General features: G+C 43.7%; 1 protein-coding gene across 2 annotated transcripts in view; it reads right to left on the bottom strand.

The window, feature by feature from the left end:
• LOC119651914 (elongation of very long chain fatty acids protein-like) overlaps positions 1-21,458 on the bottom strand; it is a 132,437-nt gene that overhangs the window by 25,460 nt on the left and 85,519 nt on the right. Inside the window, exon 1 of one of the 2 annotated variants that reach the window (XM_038055743.1) lies at positions 14,093-14,181. The exons of the other annotated variant lie outside the window; for it this stretch is intronic. The gene's annotated coding sequence lies outside the window, so the exon portion shown is untranslated. Of the gene's footprint in view, positions 1-14,092; positions 14,182-21,458 lie in introns of those variants that run through there. 2 annotated transcript variants of the gene reach the window in all.

Below are 21,458 nucleotides of genomic sequence, written 5' to 3'. Positions count from 1 at the left end.
TGCTCCCCAAGTGGTTCGGTCCGTCACTACGTGGGTGCGAACCTAGGACTCCCAGCATCCTCAACAAAAAATATTATTTATGAAGATTAGTCTTACGAAATCAGCTGCAACTTCAGAGTTCAATATGAGAAGCGCATATTGCATACTAAGGTATGAACAGGCTGATAGTCTCCTGGAGAATAGTCAAGAGATGGTCTACGTTGGAAGAAGTTCAACACCAAGGTTCTCGGTTTTATTGAAAAGTTGTGTGAAGAAAACCCTGGAAGGGCACTGGAACAAATTAAGGAGACTATCTCATCGAAGAATGATGTACATTTAGGTAAATCGACAGTTCAAAACGATCTAAGTAAGCTGGGAGTAACCCTCAAAAAAGCAACTATCGGCGTTTGTCGAATGAATTTAACTGAACATCTTTGCAAAAGGAAGCATTATGCCACCAGTTTCACCAACTGGGCTTCGTAGAACGCAAATTCGTTCTTGACTTGGCAATTCTGCTGTCCTTACTGTGCCAACAGTTCAAGGAAGCAATGTGATCCTCATAATAGTCATGAATAACCAAAAAATAGTCCATTTTAAAATCATCACTGCAGGAAATTGTAGGCGGAGTGCAGCTTCTAAGAATTTTGACAGAACTGCACGAGAAAATGGAAAATGACAATTGCGCTGTGCTGATAATAGGCAATGCCGCTATTCACAGAGCATCAACAGTTACGGCGAAAATACCTTATACCTCATACAAGAACCGTGGGTTGTTGGTGGGGCAGTCAGGGGCCTAAACTTCCAACATGCTGACCTATTGTATGCCAATGGAAGCGAGCGACCCCGCACCTGCATGGTAGTCTCCAAAGACTTCCAGGCTAACCTGGTTAACGACCTATGTGACGGCGACACCACATCGGCTAAGCTAATCATAACAAGTCAACAGGGAGATAAAGAGATACTATGGTGCTCTGCATATTTCCTCTACGACGCAGAAGACGTTCCCAATATGCCAAAAGTAGAGGCATGGGGGTAATAGCAGGATGTGATGTCAACGCTCACCACATATGCTGGGGAAGTTCGAACATCAATGCAAGAGGATCGAGACTACTGGAGTATCTAGTAGGAACCGATTTGCAGATCCTAAATGTGGGTAATGAACCCATTTTCTTCAACGTGGTCAGGCGAGAGGTCATCGACATCACGGTGGCATCTCCAGACATCGCGTCTCTGATCGGAGAGTGGAGAGTATCAAACGATATCACACTCTCGGATCACAGACGTATTGATTTCGTTATGGGCATGGATCCACCTCCACCCACTCCATTTCGGAATCCGAGGAAGACAGATTGGGTAATGTATCAAACAGAATTGTGCGCCCGAGTCACGATCCCTGGGAAAGCGCATCAAATCCATTGCTGGAATTGAGAAGACAACCCAGATGATCACAACTAGCATGAGAGAAGCTTTCGAAGAAAGCTGTCCACTCAAGATGCCAAAGAAGGGTAAAACACCATGGTGGAACTCGGATTTGGAAAAACAGAGGAGAACGACAAGGATACTCCTTAATCGTGCTCTGAAGGGTGAATCAAGCACTAGCTGGAATCGCTATAAAGAGGCACAGAAGGCTCTAAAGAAGAGCATAAGATCGGCTAAACGATCATCTTGGAGACGCTTTTGCGAAGAGACTAACTCTCTTGAGGCAACCTCAAAGCTGAAGCTGATTCTAGTCAAAGAACGTAGCCAGAAACTGGGTTATTTACGTTTACAGAATGGGAAATACACAGAAAGCGGTGAAGAAACGGCAAATCATTTGCTTGAAGTACACTTCCCAGGCAGCATCCAAAATTTAATCTCGGGGCCAACAGGTGTATACAGGCCTCAACCGAGAGACTGGAATCTGGCATGCAAGGTAGTATCGCTGGAGCGAGTGGAGCGTTCCATAGATACAAGTCTGCAGGTCCGGATGGCATCATCCCTGCACTAGTAATAGAAGGAATGGATGCCCTGGGTCTACACATTCGGAATATATATCGTGCATGCCTAGCACACGCTTATATTCCAATTAAATGACGGGATGTGAAGGTGTTGTTCATTCTCAAGCCAGGAAAACCCACCTACACAGACGCGAAAAGCTTTCGACCGATCAGCTTAACGTCCTTTCTGCTAAAAGGACTAGAAAGACTAGTAGATCGGTTCATAAGGGATACACACATTCCTAAATGGCCACTTCATCATAGAAAACACATCTACCAGAAAGGCAAATCCACGGAGACAGCACTCCATGAACTTACGGCAAAAATTGAAAAGGCGATGTCCGATAAAGAATACGCCTTAGGCGCATTCATGGACATCAAAGGTGCCTTCAATTATGCCTCATTTGCGGCAATTTGTGATGCGGCAAGATAGCATGGAGTCGAACCGCTGCTAATCAGTTGGATCCTTCACATGCTAGAGTGGAGAAAAATCCACATATCGGTCGGTCGGCTGCCCACAGGGAGGGGTTCTCTTTCCACTGTTATGGCTCTTGGTGATGGATACCCTGCTGTGGCTCCTGGAGGACAAAAAGGTCTTCGCGCAAGCATTTGCGGACGACCTAGCCGTAATAATAACCGGCAAGTTTGCGGACACAGTATGTGACCGCTTGAATGCAACTCTGCATGTAATCCACAGCTGGTGCCTCCGCAGTGGACTCACGGTGAACGCTAGGAAGACTGGACTAGTTATGTTCACTAGGAACGTCAGGTGGGGCAGCTATACGTTACCCACCTTAGCAGGGGCAGAAATCCAGCTGGCACAAACAGTCAAGTACTTAGGAGTACAATTTGACGCCAAGTTAACGTCGTTAACATCATATCCAGGAACAATATCAGAAATCCTACAGATTGCTCTGGTGCTGTAGGAATGCGATAGGTAAGACCTGGGGACTTTCACCCAAACGGATATACTGGATGTGTACATCCATAATAAAACCCATTTTGATGTATGCATGCATCGTCTGGTGGTCAGGACTGAACTTTGCTAACAGCAGGAAGCTGCTAACGCAGATTCAGAGACTTGGTTGCCTAAGTATTACCGGAGCAATGAGTACTACGTCGACTGCGGCACTTGAAGCTATCCTAAATTTACCCCCAGTTCACTTGGAGGTGAAACGGAAAGCGGCCAACGACGCATATAGGCTCGATACTATTGGGGCGTGGAAAGGCGGCCAATCCAACGGGCATGAGTCTATCTGGAAATTCCTTGAAAAACATCCGGTAGCCCTGATGCCGACTGATCATATGGTTTCCAGATTCGTCTTTGAAAAGACATATACTGTCGTAATCACCGAAAGAGAAGAATGGTTGACAAGTGGCCATGAATCTTTTCAGATTACAGACCTAATAATCTTCACCGACGAGTCAGTCACGGAGGATGGATCGGGTGCAGGTGTGTCCTCGGAGAATCCGATTATAGAACTAGCCCGACCCCTCGGAAAAACGACGACCATATTCCAGGCGGAGATATATGCCATGGCAGCAGATGAATATCTGCGACAAAAATGGAGGGGTTGCACCATTCGAATCTGTTCCGACAGTTGGTCGGCATTATCGGCACTAAATGGCAACAACATATCAAGCCAGTTGGTGTGGAGTTGTCATCAGGTGCTGCTGAAACTTGGCCGACTGAACGAAACATTCCTGATGTGGGTGCCGGGGCACTCTAACATCGCCGGTAATGAGGAGGCTGATAGACTGGCTCGCCGAGGGTCTGGATCCACAATGGTGGGGCCAGAACCAGCTCTTGGAATCCGACCATCTACTGTCAAGTCTACTCTGAAGGGTGAAATTGCAAGGATTCACGCAACTAAGTGGAGAAATTTGGACTCTTGCCGGCAAGCGAAAATCCTTGTGAAAGAGCCTAGGGCCACTAGAGCGGCATTTTTATTGTCCCTTAAGAAGAGGGACATGAAAACCCTAGGAGGGCTTTTGACGGGACACTGCTCCTTAAACTACCATATGGAAAAGATTGGGGTAGTGGTTTCGGCTATGTGCAACCAATGTGAGGAGGAGGAGGAGACGGCCCTGCACTTTTTATGCAGCTGCCCGGCATCCTCAGATCTCAGACGAAGACACCTTGGCAAGGTTTCCTTCAATGAAGAATCTGCACACTCTCTGCCTCTTGAGAATGTTCTCAGATTCGCTGAAGCCTGCGGACACCGTAGGCGGGAAGCCATTGAATAGGCAACTTACGGGGATAGTACAATGGGCCTAATAATGGCCTGAGTGCTCGCAGCTGCCGCTCTCCCCAGTTAACTAAACTAAAACTAAACTACGGCGAAAATGGAAGAACTCGGGTTTAATGTGAGGCACCTCCCTCCGTACTCCCCGGAACTAAATTCAGCAGAGTAGGCATTTTTGTTTATTTATTGGACGTATAACTTAATTCGTGCCGTTTTTTTCAAAATTTTGAACGTTTATTTAAGGAAAACATATGGAATAGTATTATTCAAAGTATTGTTCAGCAGAATTTATGACTTTTTTGAATATTTCTGGCAATGTGGGTGCCATCCCAAAAGAATTCCGGCCAAGAATGAATCAACCCAATTTTTGATATCCTGTTCTGAAGGGAACCGTATTCCAGTGAGGGCATTCTGCATCGATTGGTAGTCGGACGGGGCAAGGTCTGGGCTATAAGGCAGGTGAGCCAAAACTTCCCAGCTGCTATTTTCCAAATAATGTTTGACCGGTGTTGCTACATATAGCCGAGCGTTGTCATGATAGAAAATTATGGACTCATGTCTGGTCGCATATTCAGGGCGTTTGTCGGCAATTGCTCTCTTCAAATGGATCAATTGTGCTCGGTAGCGTTCTCCATTGATGTTTTTACCCGGTGTTCATAATAGAGCACACTCTTCAGATCCCACCAAATATAGAGCATTATCTTCGCGCCACGGATATCCGGGTTTGCCGTTGATTTGGCTGGTTGACCGGGTTTCAGATATGATTTTTTGCACTTGGCGTTGCCATAATAAATCCACTTTTCATTACCAGTAACAATCCGATGTAAAAATGACTTACTATTGTGGCGTTAAAGCAGCATTTCGGACATGCAACATCGCCTTTCAACGTCTCACGGCTTCAGTTCACGTGGCACCCAATTTCCTTGCTTTTGAATGTATTCGGCTGCTTTTAAACGTTTTGAAATGGTTGTTTGAGTGACTCCCAAAGATCCTGCAAGCTCTTCTTGTGTTTGCTACAACCTTCGTCAAGTAAGGTTTCCAATTCTTTATCTTCAAACTTATTTGGTTGCCAGGATGTTCTTCGTCTTCCAAGACAAAATCACCACTTTTAACTCGTGCAAATCACTTTCAGGACGTTCGCTCAGCTAAAGCATGTTTACCATAAACTTCAACCAAAATACGATGACTCGCCAGCAGTTTTTTTCATATTAAAATAATGAAGAAGAACTCCCCTCAAAAACACTTTTCCAGGCACAAAGTTCGACATATTTGAGTAAAAAAAATTATTGTTGTTTACACTTCAAATGAATGACATATACTGAAAAAGATACGCAATGACAATAGCTTTCCAGTGCAAGTTCGGAATATTGGAACGATGGAATACTGATCAAGTCACGTCATCTCTTAGCAAACGGCACGAATTAAGTTATAAACGCAAAATTTACAAAATAAAAGCAAAAATTATGAAAAATTTATTGGCTGTGCAGATCCCTCTGTCTCTCATCCTCATATGCCGACTTTTCCCTTACTTCAGGTAAGTAGTGGAAAGTAATTAGCAACCCCACAAGTTCAACTTCTTAATATTTGGTAATACCTCTCGATTGTCAGAGGACATTATTGACGCTCTACATGAAGTCATAAGTACAGTAATAAGTGCGAGTATACGAATTGGTATCTAGAAGTCATGAAAAACAGCAAAGATTGAGGAGATTAGATTTTTTCCCAGATCAAGAGATTAAATGATATAAGCAGCTAAGATTTCTCAGACTGCATAAGATGTATCCTTATCTAATGCAAAAATGTTGGTATAAAACCGTACATTAGAACATTGAAAAATTTCTGAATTTGAAAGACAAAATTCTGATTTTGGAATGGAAAATTCTGAATTTGAAATGGAATGTTCTGAAATTGACTTAGAAAAATCTGAAAACAATTTGGAAAAATTTGAAATTGTATGGAAAATTCGGAATTTGATTTGAAAAATTCTGAATCAGACTTGCAAAACCTATATACAGTAAAAACAAATTGGGTTAATGATCGTATTGACTTTCATCAATTATCTCAGGGCTTATGAATTTCATCTCCAGTTCAATAAATCTAAATTGCAATCCACTATATACTAGAATAATGTAACTTTATAGCAAAAATAGATTGAGCTGACTGACCCAAGACCTTTTATTATAAATTCATTCCAGCGTTTTCATAAGGAAATGCATTACTTGGAATTTTATTAGCTCGTGATCCATTTGTTAGATTTCAAATTAACCAGAAGGCACTTTTGCAACACATTATTAATGGCTTTGATAAGATTTATGTCATAATATTTTCCTGATAAAATTGATATCAAAATTAGTGATCATTGCAAGGAGTTTCTGCTTAAAGTAGAAATTGGAATTAAGATTGATAGTATGACATGAATAGATACTTCTGTGTATGGATATTATGAATTATATTTTGAAATATATATTTCGGAAAGTCGAACAATGAAAGATCAAATCATTCTTTTAATATTTCAATATTGATTGACGACTTTGGAGTTGATTTGAATTTTCGATAAATTATAAGAGACCAGGACATGGATTGAAGCCATATCAAACCAACTTTCCAAATATTCCATTTATATAGTTCAAAAGGATGAACAAAGGAACTGGAGGTGACCAAAATGCTTTTAACATTTGCTCTTTAAGGTATAATGAAGAAGAACGGCTAAGGGAACTACACTGAGCAGGTCTATCAGGAATGGAGCATTCCAGGGCGCTCATTGAGGGATACGAATCCAAGCGAACAAAAAACTGTTTAAACCTCACCAAGAAGAACCTCCGAATCATAGTGGTTACTGCCGGCTAAACTATCACCTAGGGAAGCTAAAGATGTGGACACTGCCTGCAGGTTCTATGCGGAGTATTTTGAAACTTCTATACAAGTTTTGGGACAGTATCCGACACTTGTGCAAAGTAGGTCGATGCATCTGAGAGAACACTCAATACCAGATGCAAAGTTGAAAGATTTGTAAGTAGGGAGTCTACTAAGGGTTATAGTTGCTTGATATACTATAGTTGACAGGTACACTATAACCAGTAAAAGGGGCACAGTAGTTCTTTACGGACGCAGTGCGACTTCCTCCTAACAGAACAATAATAATAATGGGCGTCTTATGCTGATATTAACTGTAAGCACGAGGAATCCTTCCTACGCATAAGTAACTTTATTTTAAACAAAGCATGGAGAAACTTTTAATTAGTTGAATACTAACTTAAATATTGATAGATATATTGGCGAAACTATTTGAAAAGCTGTGGAATCAAGCATATCTCAAAATGAGTATACGAGGTGTGTTCAAAAAGTAAGGTGAATTTTCAAATTGCGCGGGCAACGTACATTCGAATATCGAAATTTTTCAATGTTGTGTGTTGGTATACATGTTTCCAACATATGTGCACACTTTCAAGTTTATAGCATACTCAGTTTGTTTTTGGCAGATAGAAAAGTTAAACGTGTTTTAGTGTGTTCGGCAATTTGCCATTATTACAAAAAATGGAGCAAAGAATTTGCATCAAATTTTGTGTAATAAATTGAATCAAGTGTTCTGAAAAGATAGTGGCATACACTGAGTCTGCTCTAAGTACAAAAAATGTTTACAAATCGTACAAGTTTTTCCAAGATGGTTGAGAAGATGTCAATGACAAACCTCGCTCTGGAAGCGCCAGTATATGAACAACAGATGATAACGTCGAAGCTGTGAAGAAAATTGTTTTGAAAAACCGTCGAATTACCATAAGAGAAGTTGCTGAAGATGTTGGTATATCAGTCGGCTTGTGTCACAAAATTTTTTCGGATATTTTGGGCATAAGACTTGTGATAGCGAAGTGGAAACCTAAAACTGCTAAATTTTGACCAAAAGAACTGTCACATTAGCATTGCTCAGGAGCTGCCGAATCCAAGATCCAGATACGCTCAAAAGGGTCATATAGACTTTTTCCTGTTCCCAAAATTGAAGGGATCTATGAAAGGCCGGAGATTTGCAATGATTAACGAGATAAAGACTGTATCGCTGGAAGAGCTCAAGGCTATACCAAAAAGTGCTTATCAGGAATGCTTCAAGGACTAGAAAAAACGCTTACTTTAATGAGGATGATATAAATATTGATTAATAAATAAATATTTTTTTTCAATAAAAACCAAAATTCACCTTACTTTTACCTCGTATACGCATGCACATGTATTCGATGTTGTTTATATAGAGCGAATAGTAGAGGTAGGGATGTCTAAGAGGGCCGGAATCGAAAACTACTATCATCAATGAATACAGGGAACCTTAGTTATTTGTTTAAATAGGAGAATGAAGACGCAAGATTGAGATGAATGGGAGACTGGAATATGGTGCCACCAAAAAAAAGAAGAAAATTGATTATAGCGCTTTATTTTGACAGGAAGTAATTTTAATCATTAAAAACAATATATAAAGAAGGGGGTAAATCCTCCTCCTTCCTTTTGTAAAATAAAGTCGTATCCCCTTTCAGGCAATTTGTTATATTTTGTGGAATCCAAGCGTTCATACACTGTGGAAAAAGAGAGAGCGACTACCTTTTTAAAAAAAAAAATACACAGACGACTTGGGCAAAGACCTGCGACGTGCCTCCTGCTGATTACTATATCCATTGCCGGTGACCTTAATGGTCATGTGGGTCTAAAAGCAGACGGTAACAGTTACATGGTGGGGGGGGGGGGGGGGGGGGGGGGTTGGTGAGCGTATAATCGATTTTGCGGACACCGATCACCTCGTCCTTATGAATATATACTTAATCAAACATCTCATCTCCCTACATTTTATGGTGGGAATAGTAGAATGCAAATCGACTATATCCTTATAAGACGCTGTCATTTTACCATCGCCACTGCTTGCAAAGCTGTTCCTTATGAGACCATCGCGCCGTCCTGCGAATTAAGCCACCGATAAAACTGCGTGAGGAACGCACTGGTGGTGACTTCGTGAGAAGAAAGGAGAAATGATCTCAATTACGCGATTATCAGCCACGAGTGTAGAAGAATCGTGGAACCAAATTAAAGACACGGTCCACAAAGCGGTTTCTGCGACCCTCGGGGTAACCAAGCCAGGTAAGCGGTATATAAACCGATATACTTGGTTTTGGAATGACGATGTTGAAATCAAGGTTCGCGAAAAGAAATGCCTCTACCACAGTTTTCCAATTGGCAAATTTATAAGAATGCCAATTGGGAAACAAAGAAAACGATCGCTGTCACCCGACCGGCTCATTACAAAAATCTTTACGATAAACTGGACACTGTGGGTGGCGAGAGAGATCTGTATTGATTTGCCAAAGCCAAAGCCAAAACGAACGCACACAGGACATGGAACACTTTTGTTGCGTTAATGAAAAGAATGGTACTTTGCTTACCAACCGTCGAGCCACAATGGATAGATGGCGAGAAAATTTTAAGCAGATTTCAACTGAAGAATTTGCTCATCCTCCACTTTCACAAGCATTGTCGACATTTGGAGCAGTTCCACCTATCAGCGCAACTGTACGCAGAGCGGTAGTTAGCTGGTGAAAGATTCCGTTGCGGTTCTCCGCTTCGGGCTGATTCCAGTTAACCCGTTGGGGAGTTCCGTCCCCACGTATTCGAGGAGGGCGTTCAAACCCGAGTCTGCAAGGAACTCATCTGAAAGGGCTCTGCCACGAAGTCTCACCGGAGGTTATCTGGTACCATGGGAACCGGGATGGCCCTCTGAGAGCATATGCTCCAGGAGAATTTCTGGGGGATGTGTTCTCGGCCCGGTTGTTTGCGGTTGGACCCCTAGTGGGAGTTTCATGGTGGTTGTGGTTATGCTTGCATCGCCGGCAGCGCTCCTCCGAGCTCAAGTGTGGAGTTGCGCTGTACAACTCGGGTGCCGTACCCCTTAGTTGCGGCAGAGGTGTTAGATAGGCCTCCCATCTACTAGTATGAATGCTGAGCATGCACTCAGTATAAACCAGTACCGCTGTGCTAGTCATAGCGGGGCTCTGATTGTGGTCCCAAAATCAATCCGTGTCCGAAGAGGACCGTAGGATTATGCCTACACGGCAGGTATTCACGTTAAACCCCCAGGACTTTCATGTCAGTGCAACTGAAGTCGAGGAAGTAATAAAACAAATGATATCGGGGAAAGCAAGAGGACCTGACAACATCACATCTGAGCTCTGGAAAGCGAAGAGCTGGAACCCAAGGCTGTGGCTCAGTGAATTCTTTAACAACACTTAGTGCCAGAAGAACTCATGCGCTGGGTACAATTGCTCTACCGCGATCCCAAACATAAATTTCGAAGTGAAGTGGACGTATCAAAACTGCGCCCTTTCACCATTGCTCTTTGTACTTGTTATGGACACCGTCACACGGGACATCCAACGTCTAGTGCCTTATACACTGCCTTGGGCAGATGATGTTTTCCTAGCGTTTAATAACAGCAACTTGTTCAAAAATGGAATGATCGCCTTATGCAACACGGTCTCAGATTGAATTTGAGTTTTGACGACCGATCCCCATGCAACGGGCACAATCACTGTCAGCGGCAGTGACCTGTCCAGAACTGAACTATTTAAATATCTCCTTTCAGTGCTTTCAGTGCAAAACAATCTATGGCCTTATTGTCCTTGGACATAGGAAAAGCTTCTGATAGAGTTTGGCACAATGATTTGCTATACAAGCTCACGAAGCCGAATTTTTCGGTTCACCTTATTAATCTGGTGAATAGTTCCCTTAGTGGCAGCTCATTCAAGGTACACATTTAGAATAATCTTTCGGACACCCAGAATATTAGGGCAGGGGTTCTAAAACCCTGAAAGTCCTTGACGTATAAAACATCCTTCAATATGAAGGCTTGCAAAATAGTTCAGCTTCAGGGTCTTGTGGCGTGGCAGGATTCGCGACATTCGAAATTAAAACGGGTCGCGTCTGCTGTGATCCCGGACATCTGGAACTGTGCTTCAAAATGCACGAACCACAGTTCGGGGTTCCGCCGCCAAAACGGAGGGACGCGTACGGCGAGGGCGGTCACTTGCGGGTCCGGTGGGCCTGCCGCGTCGTTGTTGTCGATCGACATCTTGACTAATAAAAAGAAAACTTCTTTTCGACGCGAGTGTTAAAGCGAAGACGCGGTGAAACTGATCTAGTCGACACGGCAAGCCGAACCCACAAATGCACGTACGAGCGAAAAAATAAAGCGACACCAACGACGCACCCTAAAGCAAAAAATTCGCTAAAAGAGCGGAGAGCCAGTGAAAAGATGACGATGCAAACGCCTCGACGCCGTCTCTTGCGGCGATTTTGTTTTTATTGTTACCACTTTTTTAAAACAATAAAATTTTAATAAAATTATAAATAATAATAACGCGGTGGTCGGCCTGGACGAGGAGTCCATCGTGCTCGTGTCTGACGTAGTGAAATCGGCTTCATATTCACTGCTCAAGACGGAATTAATCAGGCGCCTGTCAGTAAGGGAGTCAGCAAAATTGGATCACTTGCTGGCAGGCCTAACGTTGGGAGATCGGACTCCCAGCCAATTGCTGCGCGAAATGAAGCAATTGGGTGGGAGTAAGATTGACGACGAGTTGATGAAGTCCCTTTGGCTGCGTCGGCTCCCGGAAGGCACCCAGGCGGTCCTCGCGTGTGTCTCAGGTTCCTTGGAGGCACTGGCAGCTGCGGCCGACAAAGTGCACGAGGTGCACGTACGCCCGACCATAGCGGCCGTTCAACAGCCATCGGACGAGGTGGGCGACTTAAGACGCGAAATAGCCGCCTTAACAGCCAGTGTGGCTGAGATGCGGGCGACGCTGGACGCTCAGCGTTCGGGCCCCAGATCACGAGCTCACTCGCGGTCTGCCACCCGAAAAGGGCGATCAGGTAGCAGGTCGTCAGGACAGTCCACGGACCGAGGGATTGGCTGGTACCACCGCTGATTCGGCGATAAAGCCACCAAGTGTACAATCCCTTGTAAATTCACGCCTGCCGCAAAAAACTAGGTTCGCGGGGGGTCCTGGCGACGGCCACCCAGAACGCAGCGCCACGTCGCCTAACAATTTACGACCCTCTCAGCAGGCGCAACTACCTAATCGATACTGGTGCGGAGATTTTGGTTCTTCCCGTACCTCCCCCTCCCGTACCAACATCAACTATTTCCACAACCGCTCAAACTGGCGGCAGCAAATTCCTCCCGCATAAACACATACGGGTATAGGCAAGTGGACATGAGTCTTGGCTTGCATAGGACGTTTTCGTGGCGTTTCATCCTGGCGGATGTCAGCTTCCCCATACTAGGCGCAGACTTTCTGTGTCACTATGGATTGCTGGTAGACTTGCAAAACAAGTCTCTTACAGATTCCACGACCAACCTCAATTCGTCGGGACAAATGGTATCTCACCCAGGCAATACTCTTTCCGTTCTTTTAGAAGACATTACCGACTCTCGTGTTCGGGCACTTCTCCAAAAGTTCAACCAGATTACTACCGAGTGTAGTCTCTCCAAACCAGTGAAGCACAATGTGCAACACCACATTATCACTACTGGTTCCCCGATCTTCTCGAAGGTGCGTCCTCTACCATCCCAGAAACTCGCTATTGCAGGGAAAGAGTTTGAACAACTCGTTCAACAGGATATCTGTAGGCCCTCAAACAGCTGTTGGTCTTCCCCACTGCATATGGTCCCTAAGCCAAACGGCGAATGGCGCCCATGTGGGGACTACAGAAGGCTAAATGCACAGACTGTTCTTGATCGATATCCAATTCCACTCATCCACGACTATGCGGATCACCTCGCGAATCCTGCCGCGCCACAGTCTAATGATAGTAATGTTAATAGTGCCAAGCGAAGTTGCACCGCGTTCAAGAGGAATCACTGTGGTTTGGCAGACAGTGTCTTCAGATATCCTTAGTTTCTCCACGTAGTAATTTAGTCTGCGATGGCCAGTAATTGAGTATTCCTACTATGATGGTAAAGCTCCTCTTGGTGATATTTAAATAACCCTGAGCAAGCTTAGGTTCGTAAGCCTTGTCTAAGGGGGTTGGTCAAAATATTTGATGCAAATATAATTAACCATGTGAACCTTAAAACAATGGAGGGGTTTAGTAGACGCGGATAGGAAATGGTATTGAGCATGCTCAGATTGTAGATCGGAATTATTGGGATAGGGTAGCTGGAAACCGAGGGCCAAAGGATCGACTGATCAACAGCCATTAAAAAGAAGATGCTTCACTATATGAATTATGGAGCAATCAGAAAGATACCAGTAGCGTTTCTGTTTTTCTTTATAAAACCAAAGGATACAATATTCGGTTCCTATTATCCGCAGACATCCTTCCCAATCAAAAACATTTTGGCGAACGGATTTTTTAGTTTGAAAAGTGATAATTACAAGCGATGAATCTGCATTTACATTGAGCAATCTTTTTTGGTTTATCTACTCTTGGAGAACTCACATAATTTTCACTTTTATATGTTTTTTTCTGAAATAGCACTGTTTGAACATCACTTCCACTTTGTAGATAGGACTCACAAACTACTGCAAGGTGCTTGGATTATCTATCTGTATGCATTCACATTTCAGAGATACACTTAAATATTTAGGTTGCAACAGGTAATAGATTTATTACAGTAGAATCCCGATAATCTCTATCGTCAAAGAACTGACGATTTGGGGGGTGCAAAATAAAGAAAATTGACACTGGGGACCGACAAATTTGTACGAATTACCGGGAAGCACGAATTATCGATGTACCAGTTATCCGGATTCCACTGTATTTATTTATAATATTAAATTGTAATTGATTTTAATAGATTATAATATAAAAGGAGAAAGAAAAAAATACTCAAAACGTAATTAAAAAAAAGCTACCCACGTCCAGATAATCAGGCGACGGTAAAATTTATCTTTTTCAGAAATTTTCTATCTTTTAAAGACAGATTTGATTATCGACAAGTGATCACGAAGAAAGTCTCCAAAGTAGTAACATCACAATTTTCGAATTATTCAAATCGAATCGATCTTTGTCTGGCTTGTGTCTAGGGGTTAGCAACAGCCACTCAGTTTCCCGTACCATACGCTGAAATCCGTGCTTCCAAACTGTCTGACGATCCAGCGGATTAATTCTTAGAACCGGTAATATTTTCACAGTTTTTGATTGTGATTGATACTACATGACACCGAAAAGAGAATCTTCTGGAAAGTTTAGATCTTTGATTAGATAAAATCCCTTTAGGTACCTTGGGTTCATCGGAAAGACTAGCTTGGGTTTTTCTTTGGCATTAAGAGCTTCTGCTTTGGGAGTTAGAACCTGTTTTCTTTTTTTTTTGAATAAACTTATGCAAAACTTTCCATATTAGATACCAATTTGTGTTTTGAGCGTAGATAAATTGTCTTTAAGTCCGCGAAGCTGCGAAGTCATTCTTCATAATACGCAATGGACTTTGGAATTTTTTTTTTGTTGAAGGACTTTGAACTGTCATAGTTCGAAAAATAATACATAAATGGACTTTGGTCCATATTCTGATGAAGCTTAAAATCTCTTTGGTCAATAACCCTTAAAAAAGTTGGTCAAAATGAGTGGAATTTTCCGGATGTTTCAGATAGATATTAATGTAAGAAAAAAAAGTTGATATCTTTTCGAACACTTTGTTTTATGAAAGTTTTAAGAGGAAGGGTCGGCATAAGCAAACTTAAGCCATTAAGTGTGGGACTACTTACGAGGAAGAGCTGAAAACAAGGAAGCTGGTATCGTGGACCCTACTGGCCTAACGTCGGTATATCTGGGAAGACTTCCAGCCGACGGCAGGGGAAGGCACTGCGGAAGAACTTTTACTAACAACGAGAGGATATGGACGTGGTTGCACTCCCAGGTGCAGCAATGTCCAGAGAAATAGTAAGCCAAGAAGCAGGGAGGTGATGGAGTATGGGTATCATTTTCTTGTGCTCGAATCTAGGGTTTACGGCCACGCTTCGTGTGGAGACCAGGACGGATGTGCTACGAGGTGGTCAAATCAGCGAAGGGGATCTCAATGAAGCCGAACTCTTCCGTAGGAATACGAGCACAAAGGCCGGAAAGAAGAGGCAGCTATAGGAGTTTCCTCTATGGATTTCAAAATGTCAGAGGGAAAATTTACCACTCTCCTGAAGCGAAAATTGATTAATCTAGGTTTTGACGATGGGCTCCTGTATTTGGAGTGCAGTGTTGAGGCTGCCTTAAAGTGGTTCCATCAGGTAATCCCAGTTTTTTTTTGTGGCCGTTAGCCCTAATTAATCATTGTGAATACAGAGTTGCGGAGGACGGAACATGTCGATGGAAGCCAGCAGACCTCCTTAGTATGCTGAATGAACAGAACCCAGGGATTGATTTCGGACATTGGAAGATAAAGCTCATGAATGCTAGGAACGACAAATCTACAATTGTAGAACGGTTTCAGCTGGTGGTGTTCGAAACTGCCCGAAAGTGCCTGAAGGTGTTTAGGGACATCATATGATGTTTTACTTTTTACTGGAAAGATTGAAATTCAATAAAATCAGGAAACTTTAGAGCATAATTTTTATGTTGAGGGTGAAAAAAATGATGGCCTTCGACTCATCAAAAATATATCGAATTGCAGCATCGTCAGTGGGCTTCTTCACAACGGAATTGTGCAATGTGCGGAATTGTGAAAGGCTGTGCATACCAGGGGGAAACCTTCACTGGCGATGGGACTGCAGGATAAATGGACTTTAATGGACCAAGCAGAGTGAAGGGCCAAGAGATGTGAAGAGAACTGGCCTGATGCCGATTGTGTAATCGGTTCTGCGCAAACCGGACAGATAAGGCGAAAAATTGAAAACAGAAGAATGCTCTGGAGGACATAGGTACTGCTACACCTCCAAATGCGGCAATTCTAAGAATTAAGCACGAGGGAATCGAATCTTTGGCAATATGGTGTGAGGAATACATGGTTACACAGAGACTGTGGCATATGCCTCTAATTGTCCTCTATTTTATATTAGACTAAGTTCACGCCGAAAAACATAAAGGTTGACCACGTTAACTTGCAGCATGCCATAGTCTCTTCCTATCTGCTGAGTTTGACAGGAAATGGAACGGTCTTTGCCTTCCAGAGATGAGGGGTACAACTCATCTTCAGGGAAACTTGTCACCTACACTACTGTCAGTAAAATTGTCAATTTTCGATAGAAGACGGTCAGTCTTTCAATCATTTTTGAAGAAGTAGCCGACTCTCGCATTCGCGGTCTTCTTCAAAAATACAGCGACATAACTATCGAAGGTAGCCTTTCGCAGTCAGCTAAGTATGATGTACAGCACTACATCCTCCCTACTGGTTCTCATATCTTCTCGTAGGTGCGTCAGTTACCACCTCAGGAGCTCGAAGTTGCTAAGAAAGAACTAACTGAAGAAATAGCTGCTGGTCTTCTCCACTACACATGGTCCCAAAGTCAACGGCGAATGGAGACCATGTCGCGATTATAGACGTCTTAATGCTCAGATCATTCCAGACCGCTATCCTACACCACTTCTCCACGACTTTGCGAGCAATCTCGCTAACTGCGGTGTTTTCACGACCTTGGACCTAGCCAAGGCGTACCATCAAATCCGGGTAGCTCTAGAAGATATTACGAAAACGGAAATATGCACACCATTCGGACTTTTCGAGTTCAAATGGATGCCTTTTGGCCTGTGCAATGCAGCGCAAACTTTTCAGAGGTTCATCCACTCTATCCTGCGAAATCTTGACTTTTGCTTCGTGTATTTGGATGATGTTTTGGCCACCTCTGCTTCAGAGTTTCAACATTTGGAACATCACGAATCCATTTTTCAACGCCCCCTTGAGGCCAGTCTTATGTTTAATGTTGAGAAGTGCAAATTCCTTCAACAACAGGTGAACTTTTTAGACCATATGCTTTCCTTTGAGGGAGTACAACTGGATCCAGACAAGGTTCAGGCCATCATAGACTTTCCACAACCCTTTCCACAACTTTCCACAACCAACCTTTCCCTTGAGGGAATCCAACTGGATCTAGCCAAGGTTTAGGCCATCATAGACTTTTCACAATCTGAAACGGACAAGGATCTGCGAAGCTTTTTAGGCATGTTAAACTTCTATCGTGATTTCCTGCCCAAAGCTTCTCAATGCCTACTTGTCTAGACCCAAGACTTACAAGTGATTGCACGATCTACCGAGGCCATCCGGGCATTTGAGCTAGGCAAACGACCCCTGGCAGACCCTACACTCCTAGTATTCCCTCAATCAAATGCATCCCTAGCCGTTTTCGTCGATTCCTCAGACATCGCGGTAGGTTCCGCCCTTCACCAAAAGGTGAACCAAATCTGGCAGCCGTTGAGCTTCTTTTCTAAGAAATTGGATACAGCTCAACGGAACTACAGCACCTACGATAGTGAGCTATTAGTCGCGTACATGGCAATAAAATGCTTCCGATAGTCCTTAGGAGGCAGGCCGTTCATAGTCTTCTTCTTTTTCTTAAGCCTTTGTCCCGTTCACAAGCGGGGTCGGCTCGTCGTGATCGGCTTTGCCATTTGGCTCTACCGAATGCCTGATCTGGGTGCAATCTCGAGGCTTTCATAGTGTTCACGTATAACAAGCCTCTAACCTCCGCTTTTAAGCAGAAGAGCAACATAGCATCCTCTCGCCAACTACGCCACCGCAACTTCATAAGCCAGTTTACTTCGGATATCCAACACGTGTTTGGCAAAGACAATGTAGTTGCAGACACTTTGTCATGCGATTCAGAAGGATAGCGTAGTGCTTCAGAGCCTCAGTGACAACTCCAAATACAAATTTCGGGAGCTTCTCCTTTTAGGCTTAACCTTCAAAATACGCTGCGAGGCTTCTGAAAAGGGACTTAGGCCATATATTCCGGCCGTTTTTCGCACGATCTTGCGCATCCAGGCATTCGGACAACGAATCGGCTGGTCACAAGCAAATATTTCTGGCCATCAATGAATAAAGGTGTTAACTCCTGGGCCAGACAGTGCATCGCGTACCAGGAGTAGAAAGTCACAAAGCACGTACAGAAAGTAGTAAGCTCATTCCCTCGGTCTACAAAGCGTTTTCACATGATTCACATCGACTTAATTGGCCCCTTGTGAGGTTCGCATGTCTTCAAGTATTGTCTAACGGTAGGTTTACGCAGTGACCTGAAGCAATACCTCTGGTTGACATTTCCGCACAACCATGCGCCGAGGCCCTTAGTTGGGAATGCATCCCACGCTTTGGAGTTCCAGCCGAAGTCATTATTGATCAGGGAATGCAGTTCGAGTTTACCCTGTTCTCGGAGCTAGGCAAGCTCCTAGGCTTCAAACGCCATCGGACGAATGCGTACCACCCGCAATCCAATGGAATGCTGGAACGCTGGCATAGGACTTTGAAGGCCGCTCTAATGGCACACAATGACTCTTCGTGGTCGCAGGTCCTGCCCATTGGGAGGAGTTTGCCGGCAGCTCCGCCGAGTTAATATATGGGGAGGATTTGAGACTCCCCAGCGACCCTAGGTCATCCCTTCCCAGCAATGGGCCTTTGCGCTTGCTCCGACATACTGTGACCAAATTACAGGTAGTGTGGAGGCGCTGTAGTGTGGAGCCGCTTGGCGAAGATTCGTCCCAGCTAGCGAAACTCACCACGGCTTGAAATTTACCTGCCTGAGTGGCTCATCTATCAGTTCACGGAAGGTTGACAGCCGTGAGGCTGGCGGAGCAAACAGGTAGAATAAATATTCTGCCCGGGTCTGCCATTGCAGCAGATGGCGGTTACACCGAATAAAAATCATCTGTTATAAATGATCTAAGAATCATGTGATACCACTTTGCAGTTTTGCCCTTGTAAGGGGTATTTCTTGGTACTTAATTAAAGCAATGCTTTCTGGAATAGTGTTTGTATCAACATTTCCTATTTCTAAATGAAGGAATAGTTACTTCTCTGGCAAAGTATCACCAACTTCCAATAAAGGTAAGCCAGTTCTTGAAGTCCTTTTTGGGGCTTCTTCAGCATATTACAATGTATCTTTTCTACGTATGTAGGCATTGGAGTTTTCACTATATTTCGAAGTCAGGGTTTTAAGCCTAGAACTTATGCATATGTTATGTTAGTATATTTCTTAGCTTTCAAATGCTTTGCTGAATATTTAGAACTTCATTCAATATATCGCAAATTCAGAGTGGTACATATGAGCATAAATTGTAAGTATCTTCTTGGTTTTTGGAGCAGAAGATGTACAGATACATTTTCTTAATGCTAAGTGCAATATGCCGTTTCCATATAGAAGAATATTGCAAGCATCCTTGAAAGTACATCCATGCACAGCTGATGTAGTGATTCTCCTAAGTGGTTCGGAAGAGACAATTTGTAGAAAGACAGGTACATGCTCGTTACTCTGTCGTAGGTTGTTAGTCTTCAATTAATTATTAGCTGAACCTCCTTGACTGCGAAGAACTACTCTATTTTCAGTTAAATGAGAAACCATTTTCTAAGGGAACCATAAGAGACGAACATGTTGAATGAATATTAACTTAGCATGCATAAATTGAGGTAATTAAAAAGTAAAGTCACTCCAGAAGTCAATTGAAAAATGTGGTGAACATGGCAGAAAAGTATCTTTGGAATTTCCAAGTTGACTAAGAGCATGTTACGATGAGAGTTCAGCATTACATCACCTTGGAGGCGCTTACTTATGACGACAGACTTTCGAGCATGATATGGCATTTTTGAGAGGCATTTTTGTGTCTTTGTCTTTTCGGCCCAGTTCACTGAGCAGGACTATTAAACGATTTGGTCCTGGTGGGCAAGTAAAAAAAACCCAACAACGAAATTAAGATTCGGATCATGACCTCGCGCTTACAAAACACGTCACCACACTCTCTACGTCCATCTTTCTGTTTCTTCTTCTTTCCTCCCAGAACACAATTTCCCAGCCCTGTAGCGCGGCAAAGCAGAGCAGGGCAACCACAGCGATAAATTTCCCTTCCTGAATATTTCAATTTGAAATATTCAAATCTCTAAAGCAGCAACACGACGTAACAAACCACAGGTGCTCGCTGGCCCCACGGCGAGGAGAAGAATCTGAAAGAATCAGTCTCTGACGTTTAAGTCGAGTTGATCCGCTCGTAATAGAGTTGGCGCCCAACGTGGGGCCCAAAAGGTGGCATTCGCACTTGTTTTTGAGGTTTACACCCACCGGGCTTGATAGTATTTGAGCTTCTTTCCCTTGCGAATACTCTGATGCCTTAACGGACATAGGAGGATTCTGTTCACCAAGTGAACATCCTTTTGTAAAAAGAGCTCTTCAGCAGATTCCAAAACCAAAACCAAAACCAAAACCAGCAAAACCGGCTGAAACCAACCCAAGACGCTTGAGCGAAGGATGTAGAAAGAAGTAGAATGGTCCTTGAAGCGAGACTTACGATCATATGAGATCATCACCCTTTAGGGTAAGGAGGCATTGGGCTTGATGGACACCGGAGCTTCGCTGAGTTGTATCTGAACTGGCTGTACAAGTCCTATGTCAAAAATTAGCCCCCACCCGGAAATTATGCCTCATTTTCAAACAGCAGATGGGAATCCTCATTCCAAGCTAGAAAAGGTATCTGCTACGGTCACGTTCAGGGGATTTACAGCTGACCTAAAGTCCTGGATCATCCCTAGCGTTAGTCAAAATTTGTATTTCGAACTTGATTTTGTTGGCACTTTTAATTTAGCACCTGATCTTTTTCTAACAAACGGTATTCCGTCTTCGCAGGGTTCGAGAGCTTTGAAGACGGTCGATGACACCTGTGACCAGCGATAGAACATGTCGCCCGGGCAGGAGCTTCAGCTGCAAACTGCGATATCCATGTTACCCCCTTTCACGAAATAAGGACTGGGACGCACATCGTTGTGAAAGTATCACATTGATGTAGGAGATCCCAAACCGATCAAATTGCGGCACTATCCGGTTTCGCCAGCTGTGGAGAAACTTTTGTACGCGGAGGCAGATTGGTTGTTGGAAATAGGGATCGTCGACAAGTCGCAAAGCGCTTGGGCTTCTCCGGTGGCGATTGTCGTGAAATCACGCATGATGAGAATGTGTCTCGATGTCCGGTGCTGAGAGGTGACGGTGAGGAAGACGGGGCGGCAATCCTGTCGGCTAAACCAAAACCAAGTGGCCGAGGAGAACCTCCATAGTGCTGGCACCGGGAGACGCTGTATCACTTTGGCTTGCCGGCCGTGATGCAGTAG

Source organism: Hermetia illucens, chromosome 3 (assembly GCF_905115235.1).
Source record: "Hermetia illucens chromosome 3, iHerIll2.2.curated.20191125, whole genome shotgun sequence".
Classification (NCBI taxonomy): Eukaryota; Metazoa; Arthropoda; class Insecta; order Diptera; family Stratiomyidae; genus Hermetia; species Hermetia illucens.
The sequence above is the reverse complement of the archived record's forward strand: the minus strand, read 5'-3'. Positions and strand labels throughout refer to the sequence as shown.